The sequence below is a fragment of the Lepisosteus platostomus genome, chromosome 12 (genome assembly GCF_059453375.1).
Source record: "Lepisosteus platostomus isolate fLepPlt1 chromosome 12, fLepPlt1.hap1, whole genome shotgun sequence".
In the NCBI taxonomy this organism is placed as follows: domain Eukaryota; kingdom Metazoa; phylum Chordata; class Actinopteri; order Semionotiformes; family Lepisosteidae; genus Lepisosteus; species Lepisosteus platostomus.
The window spans coordinates 42,780,541-42,799,484 of NC_142622.1; the positions used below are offsets into that span (position 1 = coordinate 42,780,541).

The following is an 18,944-nucleotide window of genomic DNA, read 5'->3' on the forward strand; positions in this document are numbered from 1 at the left end:
TTGCAAGTGCCAATACAATGAACAGTGCTTATTTTTTTTAATTGCATGACTTTGTGACTTGCAAAATTAGCAAACTATGTTGTCTAAAAGAGTCTCCTTTCAGATGCTGTCAGGCAGCGGGAGAGTGGATTGTGATAACGGCCAATATTTGTCTGTACAACTAGTATGAGAAATTCACAATGGTTTTCTTACTTCATTCGTACTGTAGTTGATAGTGTTTTGAATGTAATTATGTGAAGATAAGGAATCACATGCGGTCTTTTAGTTTTAATTCCAAGATTTTCAAATTAGCACTGTTTTACTAATTACTTTTATATGCTATCTCTTATAATTCAAAACCCTTATGTATGCTAAATGTAGTGCTTTTGTTTGATTCTTACTGCATGCAGTATACAGTACTTGGCCTAATCCAGTCAGCTGGTTAATGGCTTAACTGGACAGTGTAACAGCTTCTCGAAGATCTTCAGGTGCTGCTGCTTTAAAGACATAGAAAACCTGCAGACGCAGCCACTTATCAGGACCGGTATTTTTGTCTTATCGACATCGTTGTGGTATGGTTTTGAAGAGAAACCTGTGTCAGACATGGAAAAGACAAGTCATTTCAATATAGAAAATTAGTTTAAAAGAAGCATTTACTAATTAAATTTTTTTGGTGAAGAACTCACAATTTCAAAATACTTATACAGAGAAAGGTCTTGTGTCAGCATGAGGACTGGACGGAAATCATTATTATTATTTTATTTTTTAGAGGAGGCGGTTGTTAAAAACTCATTTCCATAGGGCATGCTTTAAATTTCCTATTGTATTAAAATGAAAGCTTGTTAGTGGAATATTTTGGCATTATGAACACACAATTCAGCAAGAGGTTCATATACATAATAATTTAAATGCACAGCTAAATGCGAAATAACCAAATCATCATTAAAATCGATGTTTATCTGTCAAAGCCCATTAAGTGATAGATTGGGTGCCTCTTGTGTTATACCAGATATTTCCCCTTGTTTGAAGCCTGGTGTTATTGTGTTTCCCTTTTGCTTGTCTGATGATTATCCATAAGCCTGAATGTGAAATAAAAACTGTCAAATAGTAAAAGAACACTTAGAGATTGTACTTAAAGCAATTGGAGCATATGTATTAACATACTATTTTGAATGTTGACTGATTGTTTTACTATTTAAAGTTATGCATGCCATAAATGCCTTTTCTATTCTTCCATTATACCTGCTTAAACATCCTCAGTTATAAACTAAAAGTAATAATAGCTTGAGAATAAGATCTCAGAAGAAGAACTCACCCCTCTCTCTCTTCCTCCCTCAATCTATATACTGTATATACAGTATGTTTCAGCAGATTTTGTTGTCTCTATTTTTTCCCACATGCTCTTGGATTGTTTGAGGAAAGAACCAAATGAAGACAAATTATTATTTCTTTCCTGATGGTGAACTCTTTACAACCACAAACAGATGTCCCCAGTCCAAGTTAGTGGCTCTGGATCATTCCACAGATTGTCTGTAATTCAATGCCTTAAAGTCACCAGAAAAGCTATGAAAGGTATGAAAACAACCTTTCAGCTATAAGGGGCACAGCTTGCAGCTGAAGAGAATGAAACGGAAGACAAGGTTGGCACGCAATCATTTTTAGAAAAAAGAAAAATCCGTTGTCTGTGGATTCCATAAAAGAGATGATTTACTTAAAGACAACAGCACAACTTAAACAAGCATTCACGCCATCTAATTATCTTGTTTTACATTTCTTGAAAGTTTGTTTGATGCTCCTCCCATGAATTGCAAGCTGAAGCTCTACAATGTCCTCAGCCACAGTACAGTGCATATTTTTCTCATCCCGAGAAGTCTGCAGTAAGAAACAAAATGTGCTGCTTTTGGATGGCTTTCGAGTATTGCCTGCTCTTTGTAGCTCCTGTGACAGGACAGCAATTAGCTAGGACTATGTCTTGTGCTTACAATTATTTATTGAGTGGCCCTGGAAGTAGGACTGCACTTTTCCATCCGCTACACGTGGCGAAGTGTATCTGGAGTGCCTGCTTTTTTTTTGTGTTAAAAATGTATAGTGATACGAGCCCTGAATTAATTTGTTCTGGGACTTAAGCAGATGGCTTCAATCATAATTAAGGGCCAAAGACAGAGCTTATTGGACTGTAACTGAAGAAAACATCCATTTCCAAAGAACCTCAAAGCAGCAAATTCCCAGACACATTTGCATTCTTTTATTGACAATCTGCCCTGTGCTCTCTCTCTCTCTCAAAAAAAAAAAAACCTGAGTCCCAGAAAAATAATGTAATTTTAAAGACCCTCTTTTGCGAAAAGATGCTATGAACTGTCATCTTCTGGAAAGGTCTTGTCTTGTGTTATGCATTAGCCATGGATGATTATTTGGAATTAAACGATACAATAGTTTATCATATGTTATATATTTATATTAATATACAGAATATAATATAGCAGATTGTATTTGGATTCATGCACTGATCATATTGTATTATGACTTTTTCAGCAAATGTTCTTTTCATTATGTGCCAAGTTTTATAGAGGCATTATTTTCATATGACAAATGTAAATTTGAAATAATATGAAATGCATGCATTTATGTGTGAGCCTGGTAGGGAATTTTGGACTGAGTTATGAATCATAGCATTAAAAACATGTTAATGGTTACATAGTAATATCGTGTAATAGATCAGCTTATCTTAAGTGAGGCAAAGAATGCCAATAAAATGCCAAAAAATACCCTTTACATTACAAATTAATGGAAATACATCATTTTAATCAATTATTTTACTCTTTTCTACTTAAAAATCCAAATACAAATCACCTTGCTAGTTTTGAAGATGTTCATTTGTCCCGTACAGTACACACAGCGAGGGAAAGTACACTGTATAAAATACTGCAGTACTGTTATCTTACTGAAGCATTGGTGTGAACCCTTGTTGAATAAATAAGTGCACTGAGTGTAAAATGGAACACTTTAATTTTGACTTCGGACGCGAAGGATGCGGCTATTAGTGTTATCTTGGCATTTTGTCAGTGGCCTTTTATGCCAGAGGATAAAGAAGCCAACTAGGATTGGTGTCATACTTGGGAAGAGACTGTTCTGGCAGGTCTCCAGGAGAACATCCTTTCCATATGGTGAGAAAGCATATCCCCAGCTTTTGATAGGACTTAAAAGTAGACATTTCACATACTGTATGAAGAGAGAGTGGTAGATAAATATTAAGTTTAGTCTTTTTTATTTAAAAACGGACTACTTTATACCTTACTTTGTTTATTTTCCTGTCTTAATTCCACTGATAATTGCAGTATGTCACAGTCTGACCAGTGTAAATAAAGGATTTCATTTAGCTCCTGGCATTTTTCCTCTCGCATACTGTTAGAAGACTCAGACAGTGTGATTGTGTGTAAAACCGGAGAAGTTTTATCTCGTCCTTTTTTTTATAAAATAGACCCTGGAAATGCGGGAATGGTTAAACCAAACTACTTAAGACCTAATACAAACAAAAAAAAAACAGCTTAACTAAAGCCATTTTCTTCCCTTACTGCTAGAGCAAATTTCTCTGCAGCTGGCATTAAACTAATGGAGCCCCATATTTTTTGTGTAATATTGGAGGAACTCTATTAAAATTTATTGGTTTGCCTCCCAGAAAGAAAAACCGTGTAGTGAAGCACAGCTGGCCACAACTTAATGCAGTTCATGTTCTTGATTAAATGTATCCTGGCAAAAAGACCTTTTTTTCTGTACAATTTTTCCACTAGGCCAACAGACTGGGCTTGCTATGACCCATATACAGTACTTGTATATGCAACACATGCAGGCAAATGCTAGAACATGTTTTAATTATTCTGTACTGTATATTCTAAAGGTGAACTCGTCTTTTCTAATTCTAGTTATAATATTAAATTAAGTTTTAGAACAAAATCAAATTTTAAGTTTATGCCTAGATCTTAAAAATAAAGTGGTATTGTGACTCAGAGCACTGTGAAATTAAAACATTGAAAAACTGATATTGACAGGACCTTATTTCATATTATGCATTAATTGTGTTTTTGCATTACTAGATAACCTTGTACGTATATCTGCAAATTCAATTACACATACTGTAGCAATGTCTATTATCTGACCAATTTGCTTCCTCTCTTAAATTTGTTGTAGAGGAAATTAATCTTGCACAGAATCTGAACAATTTATTCTAACAAAACTGTTCTAAAGATGAGATAATTAATTGCACTGTATGTAGATATGTGCCCTGATTTTATGTTTACTCACCATAAACCTTAAAGAAAATAATGTTAACTGCTTGCATTGTTGTAGACTGGAAACTGTATCAGACAGTATAGGCATAGATTTCTACCGTATGTGAGTTATTGACTGTACATGTTTTATAAATAGTAATAGTAATTAAACTTTACTTGCCAAATTCTGATAAAAATAAAATGCAAAGGATCTGACAGTGGGTTAGGGCATCTGAAACACAAACAAGATGTTTGCCCTATAGGGTGGTATAGCGTAGGTGCTTAACTTTCTGTGGTAGCAAAGACATTTCATTTAATGCATCAGATTATCCCAAAAGGTGCTAAGAATAGGTGAGGAAAGTTTTGATAATGCTGGAAATTTTAACACCTCTAGTTAAACAAAGAGATGTGTTGCTGTACTGGAAGGTGTCCAGAATTAAGTGGTATTTGAAAAAGTCTGTGTTGTAAAATATAAGCTCAGCTTTATACTGTATATACTGTATATACACAGTAGCACCAACTCATCTGACCTACTAAAAATCCTGGTATGCTTATTCACCAAAAGAGAGGTATTGACTGTGGGCATCAGGGGTAATTTAATATTGTGTGATGGTGCATTTTCTGGTGTCTATTGTGAAGCCTCAACCCGTTTGTAATGTGGCCCCTCAGAACATTGAGCTATGACAGTTGTCGCTTCCTTACACCTAAAAACACACACAAAGGAAAGAAAGCAGGGAGCACCTAAGTGGATATACAGTACGCCAAGACTTCCATAACTGGCCGAACAGAAGAGAGCTTTAAAGAGACACAGTGGCGAGATAAGATCGTATGACAGGTTACAAACGAGAGGAGGCCATCTGGCCCATCCAGCCTGTCTGGTAGTTTGTAGCTAATAGATCCCGGGATCTCCTCCAGTCGTTCCTTGAAATAAGCCAGGGTATCTGCTTCAACAGCACCACTGGGTAGCTTTTTCCATATTCCCACAACCCTTTTCTCTCTTGTAATTAGTTTTAATGACACTTCCACGTAGTTTCCATTTATGTCATCCAGTTTGTGATTCTCTGTTTATTCTGAAGTCCACTGGGTTGACTTTATCAGTGCCTTTGAGGATTGTTGTATACTTGGATCAGATCCCTCATAACTTTTACCATTACTATTCAAGGCTAAAATGGATTCAGTGCTTTTAGCCTGCCAGCGTAGGCCATTTCTTTAAGTCCAGGATTGTATCTGGTTGTTGGTCTCTAGACAGAACATAGAGCAGCAATGTCTTTTTTGCAACATGGTGGCAATGTCTTCAGTTGGTGGTCCTTGCTGCCAGTTTGTGAGTAAAACTGTATCCCCTAAATCAGGGGACCCTACACTCCAGTCCTCTCAGTCCATGTTCCATCATGGCCTCTCTTTCCAACCCATCAAATATTTGCTGTTTATGACATAATACAACATTTTCTCAACACGCTGGGGAGAAGTATAACTGCAACAGTTTATTCTTTATCTTTGTTCTTAAGGCGTTGATTTAAAGAGACTTAAAAAACCTGTTTGGATTCTGTTTGGACCAAATTCCAAGGCCACTTGGGAATTACTGCTCTAAACAACCAGATTGAACCTACTGTACATCCTACCCGCCTGAGAGGGGAACCTTCAAAATGAAATTTGAGGTAAACTTATCTGAAAGCATTGGTAAAGGAAGAGTTTGAAAACAGTGGACTACTGACTTGACCCAGCACGTAGAACATAAAACAAGTGCCAAATCAGGAATGTGCTTGTGGCGCTGTGCCTGAAAGATCTTCAAGAACCCGACTGTACTGTACTGTAGGGGCTCTCGGTGAAATTGTCTGCTTGACTCTACACCTGTTATAGTATGTAATCCTGTCTCGTGAGTTTTCTGCCTCAAAGGGTGTGTCATGGCAGTGTTCTTTGATATTTTTTAAACTTTTAATGTAACTAGCATTGCTTTGTCCCTGATTGTCCGGGTTTAAAAGAAAATTCTAGATATATGAATTAATTGATGGGCTCTGACCTCCTGTCTTACCAGGGATAAGTGGCTGATAGGATGAGTGGATGGATGGATGAAGTAATTGTATCTTTTATTCTCAAACTCAAACATTTAATATACTATATTGGTGAACTTGATAAGTATCTCCACGGAAGCTTGAAATTATTAACCTTTTTCCAACCCAGACAAATTACAGAACATCAAGAGGCTCTTCATAAAAGTTTTTGACCTCACTGCTTTGAGATTTGTTTCCTTGGTAACCAGCTGTAAAGGAATTTGTCTCAACATCTATCAGCTTTTGTACTTAATAGATTTATACTGATATATAAAAGTAACATCTATTTTTATAAGTCTTGTATATCACTGTTTAAATAAGGGTTATCTGGAAGAAGTACACATACAATTCTTCACAAGACCTTGGGTTAATCATCTCATTTGTCAGCTAAGTTTGCATTGTTTACCTCACAGGTTTATAAATGCTGATGTGATCTGATACAATCTGATATTTGCCAGTGCCTTTTCACAGAGTTATGAAGTCTTGATAGGTTTATATGGTTAAGAAATGTAGAATCACAATTGATTAAAAACAATCACTTATATATAGGATTAAGTCCTCCAGTGAAAAAGGATTATTCGGATACAAGTTGGCTTCAGATGTGGAAAAAAAACAGTTTCTTCAAATGGAAATGGCAGTAATTCAAATGTATAACAATCGCCTTCAAGCATGTGTTGCTGTACAGCTGGGACAGTGGAGAACATTGTACTTTGGTGTGACTGAATTTTCCAAGTTAATTAAAATTCCTTTGAAATGTAAGAACATATAACATTCCCATAGAACTACCCTTGCCTGAGAAAAAGAAGAAACTGAGGGTGTATTTATTTACAGATGCTTTAAATTAAAAGGGAAACATTATACAATTTATACCACTCTAGAATTTTTTTTTGGGGGGGGGGATTTTTTAAAATATTGTGCAAAAATCACTAGTTTTAATGTCTGTTAATAAAAGTTCTTTACAAACGTCATGTGCCTGCCCATTTTATTGCAAGATGCAATAAATAATATAGATACAATAAATACAATTTAGCACTGGAAGATGAACTATGTAGCACAGCTACCAAATAATACTGTTAATCTCACATACCCAGGAGCAAACATACAAACTTTTCAGAAACCTGTTTACAGATGATGTGACAGCCAAAACATAAAGAAACATTCATTACATGTCATGTTTATCTTTCAAAGCTGTCTGCTTTTAATGTATAAGCGGTATATACTGTACGATATGTATTGTTTGTAATGTACGAAAAGAAAGAAACACCTAAACACAAGCTTGTCTTTCACACGCACACTACTAAATGCCCCTGTTGAGTTTTCAACACAAGTTCAAGAGGAGGTCTAATCTTGCTCAATTTCACCTGCTTTCATGTAAATACCATTCTTCATGTTGACTCATTTCATTCTTGCATCCCTCCCCTCCACTTTATCCTCACCTTTACAGCAGCTCCCTGGCTCATTCCTCATTAAGCAGCATACAGACGGGTTGTCGTTTTCTTCAGTCACATGAGGTGCCTCATTAAAGCTCAAATTCTCTTCTCTTCCTCAAAGCAGGGTTTGAGCTGTGGCCATTTTAAAAGCCTACGGTTTCGTCTGTTGCTGTCCCAGCTGTCTTCTTGGGTGCACATACTGTATTCGTTTTTCGATGTATTCTGTAAAGATAAACACCCCTAATGTTATGGAACAAGTAAACATTAACTCCGCACGCAAAAAGTACGAAGGAGAAATAGACCGTTTTGGCTATTGAGCCTTCGTCAGTAAGATGAGTCCATGAAGGAAGTGCTGTTATACAGTACATCTGTTCTTTTTATTGGTACTATAAGTGCACATGTAAAGTTAAATTGGAGTTAAGTGGCCAAACAGGAGGAGTTTACATGGAGTGACATGTTTCTTAAAACGGTTTATGACCCTTTGTAGGGGTTACCATTACCAGTATATTTCTGCCCTAAAGCAATGGACATCATTGACAGCTGACTGCGCAATGCCTCAGAATTCAGTGCACCTCAGTACTCTGCACTGTTTACTTGGCTACCATTTATTTATTGTCCTGTGTGTTTATTGTTCTGTAATACCTGACGTATGTTATTGTGCTTTGTGGTACTGTCATTGTTTGTAAAGTACTGTGCACACTGTGTGAAAGTGTTGTCTATTGTACTGTGCATGTCCTGGGAGAACAACACAAATGTGAATCCCAATGTAAACGTACAGTACATGTGGTAAATAAACTCCTGTCCCTCAATGCAACTTCAGTTCTTAGGGAGTGGATATCTTGATTTACCAAGCTTTACCAAGATTTACCAAGTTCATTGTTTCTTCCTTGTTTGAAATATTCATTTTTGTGTGCACAAAGATGCAAAGACTTCATCCTTAAGAAAGATGTAGTGTATTAATGGTGGATACAGAATTTTCCTCCACCAAGAAGTTGCCTTGGTTTAAGCTGTGTTCACACCTGACGTTACTGTAACTCCATTTATTGAAAACAACACATGCTTTTTTGTAGTAGTTTGATAATGTTTAGTCAAATTAGTGCCTTGTTAGAGGGAACCATCAGGAGGTGTAATGATCAATAAGATCAGATTGAGGAAAACGTCTACAGTAATCTCAATTATTGATGCCTATAGTGTTATATTGGTTAATAATCAAATGACTAACCTTCTTGAATGTTGTTTTGGTAGTGCTATGGAAGAAAATAAGAAAATCCTGTAATTTCTCTTTTGTCTTCTTCTGGATTCTTAGTGTCTGAAGTGTCCTGCACTCGATGGTTTGTGCTCTTAATTACTTGAGAGTTTTATTCTCGTCAGGTTTGATATACAGTAAATGTTAAACAAAATGTTAACCTTAGCTTTTTCACCCGCATTATTGTTGGGATGAAAAAGTGATATTCTGTACACTACTTTAATTCTGGCATTTCAAGTAAGTAGCTTTCTGTATTCCAAATGCTGAAACCCACATTTGTATCTTGAAAACCTGTAGTTGGACTCACAAGACCCTATTAAGTTCTGCATTCATTTACAATATATTATTTACACTACTTCCCTTCTGCAATTGCATTGCTATTAACTGGAGTATGACAGCAAAATAAATTATTTATGAGGATTTTAACTCATACTGTTAAGAAAATACTGCATTTTTGCACTGCCATTTTCAGTTGATGAAAATAATTGGAATGTGACTTCAACATAAGTGATGTTAAGCAGTTTTGACTGTATAATGAAAACATGAAAAATAACTAACTGTCATGTTTGTTTTTTCTACAGTATGTGACTTGTGGTGTGGCTGTATGGGTGGCACTTCAACATATTCATTAATACGGTATTTTGATGTGAAATCAGAGCTTACGTTAGTACGTTTGGGTTGGCTTCTCAAGCATCTTAATGGTTCTCGCATAACAATGTGCGTTTCCTGTAATGAAACCCAAATTCACAATGTATTGTCAATGCACAGGGAGAAGACAGCCAACCTTTCCCTGAGCTTCTTGTGTCCTGGGTAATATAACAGCCTCCCTGCTTTCAAAACTCCTAAGCAGGACATATGTGCATATGCAACATTCACGCAACATTCTGTCAAGAATCTTCCCAAGGAAGCAAAATCTGTGCAACAGACATCAGCCAGTGATTTTAACTTCGTCCCCGTGTCTTAGGAATCCTGCTTTTTGTCGCTTGTTGTAATTGCATCACGATCACTATACTGTTCACAAATTGTGTTCTTTGAATGAACCTTTTATGTTTTTAAAAAAATACAAAAATATTTTAATCTAGTTTTAACGTATTGTTTTACAAAATATCAACAAATTCTCTGTCTTTCTTTGATGCGTTTGACTTACCTGAATGACTCTTCCAACGTATTTCCAGGAGTGCAAACTGGTTTTGTTATTCAGATTCTTCACACCATTAATATTTCAGGCTGTGTTTCCATATGGCTTTTAGTTATATTAGTAGTCACCTCTTAGGTTGTGAAAATAAATTAGAGGTCAGTAGAAGATGCACTTCTGTTAACATATTAAGAAAATGTCTTTATGAACCTCAGAATATTGGGTATTGTTCTTTTGACACACACTATAAAATCGTTTAAAATAACGCCGATCCACACTGATTAATTGTGATATTGGCAGGATGTTGAATTGGATGTTGTTGCTCACTGGCATCATTTGTAAAACTAACCTTTTTTTCTCTCATTGCATTGTTTCATATTTTTAAGCTTCTCACTTGGGTATCTCCCTGTGTGCATTGATACCATTACAGTACTTACAGTTAATAAAAGTAAACGACTATCGTGGCTTATATCTCAGTTTTCTCATTTGTTTTCATATCCTGTCTTGCTTGCACAAATGTTCATATACAGTAACTTCACTATGTCAAGTCTATGGTTGGGTGTTCAGAACAGGTTTGCTGTGATATCTAGTGCTTCATGAAACAAGGCACACAGGTATGAGAATATAAGTCTTATCAAACAAAGACTAATTGCTGTATGTATTTTTCATGTATTTTATATACTGTAACAAAAATGTTGATTTCCAGTTAAACTCTATCCATTTGGAGCTCTATCTCACGATAATAAAAGAAACAATTGTGGTGACCCATGCCTGTTATAACATAGGCAGAAGCATAAAACCACCATAAAGTGTGAACAAGGAGCCCGAGTCACAGGTTAACACTTCATCTGAAAAACAGTTCCTTGTTCAGTGTACCCTGACACTATGCTGAGGCATAGATTTGGAAAGTCTGGTCAAGATGGAAGACAACAGACTATTGGACTGCTAACACCTACATGTGAAGCAACCTGTTTACCCTTAGAGGGCTCCCAGGCAGGGACTGCATCGCTGCAGAGCAGGCCCAGTCCTGCTTATCTGCGGAGATCTAACAGGTCCAGTCTACAAGGAGGTGCAGCCGCTGACTGGTTTAGCTCAAGAATGCATTTAAAATGTACAGTAGTAACTCCACATTATACGAACTCACAATGTCAAATTACCTACAGTGTACCTACAGTGTACAGTACACACATATTTCACAATCAAGGAGAGGTCATTTTCTAGAGGTCATTTGAATTTTATTTATTATAGCATTTAAAAAATAACTCTGGATGGGGGTAACATCGATTTTATCCACTACCCTTATAACACGCTGTATTTCCATATTTGAGTTATCTTTAAATTGTGTGGTAAAAAACAGTAAGTTACAATAATACTACAAAGGAATAGCAGGTAACTGGGGACTAAACTGAAATTTGTGTTGCCTACTCTTCAGGCAAGCAAACTGTTACATCAGCAAAGGTTTATTCATGTGCTTTACTGTACATCGTATTGATACCCAGCAAAGAGAAATGACATGAACGATTGTGGTCCAGTTATACAACTCTGGCTTTTTATAAAGTCACAGCACTTTAACAAAGTCTTTTACGTTTACTGCTCTTACTATGCAACAGTTGTGCACAACTTACAGATTTAACCGAAGAGTTTTCGGAAATGCAGAAATTCAGAAATACAGTAAAAAGCTTTTAAAAAATGGTGATATCCTTCTTTTCTCAGTATTGTAATGTGACCAAAGGACTGGACTCTATTATACTATATTCGGTAAAAGGATTTCCCAATACAGTGCTACTCAAGCTGTCATTTTTTTGGTACCGGTGAGACGTAATTGCTGTGCATTTCCAGTCTTCAGAGCAATTGTATCTATTTTCACCTTTAATGCCCCTTTCATGTAATGCTCTTTTATCAGTCTGTTTTTCTAAATGTATTCACTGTTGTTTTACAGTTTGAGGATTAGAGGTTTATCATCTGTCACAAACAGATCTGTACCCAGTGCTGTTTCAGAAAAGAATGACAGAAATCATACATGGTTTTTCACAGTCTTTCGGTAAGTTTGCCTGTATTCCCTTAGTAGCTTTTCTTTGCAGTGTTTGCTGTAGCAGAACCAATGACAGTGACCTTTCCAGCAGCTCATAAATTCCACTAATTCCCTCCATCTGGTTCTTTTGTATTCCTGCTGCATTGTAATTTGCAGGTCATAACCATATACTACATTTTTAAAAAGTAATAAAAAAGACTAAGTAAAAAATACTAAGTACTACATGAGTTGGAAAATTCATAACACTGTCAAGTCTGGAATACAAATAGGATGGAACTCAATTTACTTTATGGTTTTGGGATTGTATGCACTAGATCTTGAAATTGTTCTAATATATGGTAACATTATTTGAGAGAAAATATTTTTTTTGTTTACTTATTGTAAAACCATTGCTCCGTGTTTAAGAAAAACATTTTAACTGACATTAAAGGTATTTTGGCAAAAAAGATTTAATGAATTTAGAGCATTTTATGGTTGTGTTCTTTTCCACCCTTTACCTTCCTCTTGTGTGTCACAAAATGCCACAAGGGGATTTCATTCGTTATTTACAGTATCTAGCTTATCCGATTGTTGAGGTATTGGCTGAATAACAAAACAAAAATGTTAGAAACAACCTAGCTCTGCTCTTCAAAAGTAGGCAAAATGCTGGTTCACAGTATTTACCTCCCCTTTCTTACGTGTATGTTGTTTTAGGGTGTTTTCATTTTTTTTACTTAATTTATTCCCTTAATGAATATTATTAGAACAAGAGCACTTCTCATTTAAAAGACATTCATTCACAACAAGAATATAAGATTTGTACAGCATCCAAAAATGGCACTTATGGTGGTACAGTATCTACTTACAATAGTATACCCCTTAACATAGTAAAATAGTAAACAATCTTAAAAATTAAAGTTAAAAGTCCAGTTTCTCTAACATGACATGTCTGTATCATGATATAGCAGAATGAATTGCATCTTGACATGGGTTTCTATCCCTTAAGACTGTTAGTTTACTGTAACATTAAAAGAAAACGTCTGAGTAATATGGATCATCAGCTACTGTATGGTTGCCTTGTTCTACAGCCATGCTACACTATACACCCATTTTTATATAGATTTTACTACCTACTACATACTACCTGCTAGTCAAAAATTGTTATTAAGACATTGATGATTCCTAATCAAAATGTATGTATAACTTTCCTGCAGTATTTTTCTGTGCTTCAAATGTTATTGACTCAGCTGCAGATGGTGGACACAGTTCGCAGTGTGGCTTTAGGGTGATGGGTGTCTTTAAAGTGTTTGTGTGGAAGTACTGTGTGATGGACAACATGCCATTCAAGCTATAGTCCTGCTACAGTCCTGCCTTGCTTCCTACAGTATATTTCCTATAGATTTCTTGAACTGGCTTCATCACTCTGCTCTCTTCCCCACGGAGAGCTGGTGTATGGGGACCATACTGCCACACTCCAGCTGTCGTTGCATCATCCAGGTGGGGCTGCACACCGGTGGTGGTGGAGATGGGACTCCCAATTGCCTGTAAGGCGCTTTGAGTGGAGTGGCCAGAAGAGCACTATATAAGTGTAAGGAATTATTAATTATTATTAATTAACATACATGGACTCTGTGCTTACGTCACCAAACCCATATTTTTAGTGTCCTTTAAGCATTTGTACTGATCGGCAGAATGAACTCTGCACTGCAGGTAGACAAATGTGTTTACAAGTCGCCTTTGGTGTAATGTCAGCAGTACTGCAACAGTCTTAATTGAGTGGTTTCTGAAAGTGGCCTCCAGGTCTCTAGGGGCTGGTGACTGCATCCAATATCAAGTCCCTGGGACCAGACCTGTCAGAGTCTCCTGACCTTTATATTTGTAAAGTAAGAAAACCATGGGAGCTCCGTGGGAGTTCACAGAATACAGGACAGACTGATGCACATCGCTTTATAGGGCACGAGTTGCCTCCATTATTTCTCTGTGTAAATACTTTTATGGATTACATTATATTTTGATGTGCCCCTTTTTGCTTTCTTAATTCACATGACAACTGAAAGATATCTGAGGTCAATGTGCAGCTTTTACATGCAGAATGAAATATACTGATTCCAAATGAATTGGTTGATGCCCTACCCTGGAATCTTTCAACAAGTATTTGCACATTTCACAAGAATCTTCTAATGTTTAGGAAAGCATTAAACTAATGGACTGAATGCTCTATTCTCATCCTGATATTGTCTTACTTGTCTCTGCATAATTATATCGCAGTCAGTGTATGTCTATATCTTTCTGTGAGTCTGTCTGTGCTAATTTCCTGCTGAATAAGGTTATTTCTTACATGCCTATAATTTTCACATTGCAACACATAGCTTAAATTTTGCATACACATGGTCATGCCAACCAGATTCATAAAATTTGCATTAATTGTACCCTGCTTTCTTTTTTGTAAATGGTTGCACAGTTAAGCAGTGTGGTGCAGTGATTAGGGTTCTGAATTCATGACTTTGTGCTTTGGGTTCGAATCCCTGGTGAGTCATTGCTGTTATACCTTTGAGTAAGGTACTTCACTGAAACTCTAGTAGAACGCCCAGCTGTATAATTGAATGCAAATATACATCACTTTGGATAGAAGTGTCAGCCAAATAAATAAATAAAACTAAGGATGGCAGTTGGCCTCATGATATTTTGTGAATTAATGAAACCAACTTCTACTTACAAGTCCATGTAAACAATTGCATTACTTGGGATAGCAGCGAAGCTCATCTGTATCTGTTGAAGAGGCCTTGCATCACTTTGAAGTTTTTGTGAGTGCTGTGTTTATCATAGTGGCTTATACAGTATTTCTGATGACCCCTTCACTCATGGGTCTTGAACGTGTAGTCAGCAGATCGCTAACGTGGTATAAGAGGAGCACACAGGAGGACAGTGTTTCGCAGCAGGTTTGTGATCGAACAGTCAAGCACTTTACATGACTGAATGTGAAGAAAAGGGAATTAAATGATTTTGGGTAATGTCTAGTTAGTAGAGCATTTCTGCAAGATTGCCAGCACTGTCAGTCACATCTGAATCCTGTGGCTTCTCATTTGCAATTATCTGAAAAGGTTACTATAACATGACCATCCGCAATGGACTATAGAGGAAAGAAATTCTCACCGCATTCTTTGCATCCAAGCTGGGATGTTATGCACAGCTGTATACCATGTGTTACTGTGTCTGGGAGCAGTTACTGAGAGTGCTGGCGGACAAGGAAGATGCTTAAGTTGAAGAGTTAAACTAATTTTGCAAGATATTTAGACAGGTTTGTTTTAACAGTTTCATTTTTGAAACCATTCTTGCCTGTTTTCAAAGACATTTATACGACGGTTCCAGAAGAGGTTTGAAAATGACCAGATTTCCTTCAGCTTGATGTCATTTGGGAGATGTGGTGCCTCTGGGCACTTGGCTCTGGGAATGCACCCTTAATTTCCATAACATATGTGGTATGGTTCATGAGTTATGTGCAACAGAATGCATGAAAACCTTTAGAGTCACCTTGTATCTAGGGCTGAGGTCTGCAGATGTTTAGGTGTCTTGTTGCATGCATACTGAGTCCTTAAAAATGTTGCTTGTGCTTGTTACAATCTTCCTGTTAAGGTGACAGCTACATAACTGTGCAAATGTCTTTGACATATTTTTGTCATTTCTGCTCAGTGTTTTTCCTTATTTGTGCAGAATAACTATTCTATGTCAAACCTTCTACTGAAATTTCAGCCATTTTGTTTGAACGGATAATCCCAGTAGATCTGCATTCCATAGTACAAAATGATTTATGGATGTGTAGAGAGCAAGACGTGATGTTATTGACAGATCACGTGACAGTGAGTCAATTAGATTTAATTGGTAGATGTGATGGATTAGCTACTAAACAACTTCATATTGGGTGCTCATGTATGGTTTACCCTGAGCTGTCGCAGGCATGATTTTGAGGATTGCGATCAATGTGAGTTAAAGATTGCTACAGTAGCTGACAAATTTGGTTTCTGTTCCCCCAAACTAAGGCAGAAACTGTGCTAATAATATACATTTACTGTAACTCCTGATTGTGTTCTGTTCATACATAACCATCTTTTAAGCTTACGTGTGCCTGTGTTACACATGACATTTTTTTAAAACAGAGGTGCCAGCGGATGATTTACAACTGCATAGAGAACTGGGTCACATTTTCATTCAAAAGATGGCAGACAGTTTAGACTTCAATCTAGGTGAGAACGTTCGAATAATGAACAGAAAACTGGCGATGGAAGCCTGCAGCAGGTGAGGAAAGTGGTGTTTAAATACAAATATTCTTGTTCCTTAAACAGCCTAACTAGAGTTGTCCAGTTCCTCCCATTAATTCATATGCTAATGAACTTCAAAGTCTTGACTGTTTGCCTAGTTTGTATTTTATACTGTAATCGATTCATTGTATCTCAAAACAAAATCGTATCTTTAAAAAAAAACACAAAATGAAATTTTGGGTCTAAATGAAACGTTGAAAATGAAAAAAAAAAACCTTTAGGAGTGGTGAGTTGCCTTCAATGGGAAATGACCTTGTAGAATGACAGAGCATGAAACTGGGTTTATAGCGTTACACGGAGATCCTAGAAGAACCAAGCTAGACATTTACGTACAGTATGTACTGGCATCAAAAGAAACCTCAACCTATAGACCCAGTCTATTTATGCATGTATGTTTTTAGAGAAATAAAGTGTATGGATTTTGAATTGATTAAATGTTTTGAAAGTTTTTCATTTGAATTAACTCATCATTCATGACTGACCTTGATACACTCAAGTGACTTTGACTGTTGAATAAGCATCTACCTCATTAGTGAGAATTGATTGGACACACTGCAGGAACCAAGACAGGACACAGAAAGGAACCCACTTATCAAATGAACACTGTACACCTTTCTGCCATCAGTATGTTGGTGGTTACTGTTGTGTATAGCAGGGGGGTCTCAGCGTTTCCGGTCACTAGGGGAATTGATCAAGTCCTGGGACCTCACTTGCGGCCCTTTCCTGCTATGCATTCCAGCAGGACGTCACATGTCCTCATGCTGATCATGTAGGAACAGTTTTCTTGTGAGAAGAGAGCACAAGGTGACGGTTACTCTGCGAATGTCACTCTCGCCAGCTGTGAGACCCACTCAGCAGTAGTAGGATGAGCCGGCATCCAGAACTCGGAGACCAGTAAACAGGCACTCGGTTTTCTGGGCTCTACTGTATATGACGATAGGCACAGAGTCTCACAAGACCGCATCTACAAACTGGTGCAAAGCATGCATCACTCTTGTATAGCTTGCATTGCTTTGAACAGTGACCACACACACTACTAGCCTGTGGCTAAATCTTATTGACGACAAATGTTAGTCAGCACAATGAATTTATCAATGTCACTATCTAACAGTGTCCCTACTACAAAGCATTGTCAATTTCCGTATAACTTTGTGAACTTGTTGCACTTATACAGTATGTGACATTGCTGTTTCTTTTGATGTTCAGTTTGTAAACAGGAATTCTTGTTGTCTGTTGTAGTACTTCTATTGTTTTGGATTTCTTTGTTTGGCAAATCAGTCCCAGGATTTGTCTATTCTTGTTTTTATATGCTTTGCCGTTTTACACTGATGATCATCATAAATGAACTGATCACCCTTCTCATTTCCAAATCTGTGAGTGAATTTTTTCAGTGTTTTCTATACTGGATTGGTCTTCACATATATTGGGTGTTTTTCTGGTGTTAAAATGCAATGCATACAGTATGACAAAATCAACCTCTTTCAAAGTGTTTTATGGGTTTAGGGACATTTTAATATCATTGAAATGTTGGGAGACTGCAAACATGATGAGTATCTAATTAGATGTTTTGTTTTTATTGAAATATAATCTCACTATTCCATTTTAAGTAATTATAGATTTTTGTGTACAGTATATAGTCAGTTTATAGGACACTGAATAATACATGACTTGAGTTTTATATTTAATGTACACAGAGCTCAATATCTACATGCGGTGTTATGAAGCCTTTAGAAGTGTTTTGTGAGTGATATAACTCTTCTCTAAAGATTTATACACCGTCTCTAATTATATTACTGTGGTTTTGCGAGACATGTTTACATTATTGCAAGAAAGACATGCCGTGTAAAGTAAAACAAAGAAAATCTTGTTTCTTCCTGGAAGCTTGCAAAGTGGGTGGAGGCAGAATGTTTAATGCCATTGATTGGGAATGGTTGGCCAATACAAACTGTTGTCCATTTCCATGAGTATGGATTAACTGGATCCAAACAAATCCTCAATCACCGCATGTTTTTTTCTTTTTTTTCTTTTGGACATCTGTGTAACTCTTGCATTGAAAGATGTCAGCCGGATATTTACCAACCCAGCAAGACTGGCCGGTTCACAAGGCGGTAACATACAGTACAGAAGTAAAATGCTTAAACGCCTGAAGTACAGTACGCAGCCAGCACGACCGTTTTATTCCACTGCAACCTCCAAGCGGTCCAAAAGAAGTGCGTTGCAGGGTGTCGTGGGGGGAAGACCCAAACAAAATAAAACCAACCAACAGTCAGAAACCATCAATGACAAATTCACACAAAAAAACAAGTCTGGGAATTTTGAATTCACTTTTTTTTTTCCTGAAGCCCTGGGTGGACCTGAAACCTTTTCAGGCTGAATCTTCTGGTGGCCGGCTGACCCAGCAGAGCCAGTCCGAGCAGCCTAAAGTAGGAGAAAGACAGTGATTTTTTCCTGCGGATGCAGGAGGGGAAGGCAGAGATAAACCAAGGAAGGAAAGGAGTGAATCCGCGGTCTGCC

General features: G+C 37.0%; 1 protein-coding gene across 5 annotated transcripts in view; it reads left to right on the forward strand.

Moving 5' to 3' along the window:
* The window catches only part of rbms3 (RNA binding motif, single stranded interacting protein), a 359,271-nt gene that overhangs the window by 108,433 nt on the left and 231,894 nt on the right, over positions 1-18,944 (forward strand). The window lies entirely within an intron of this gene.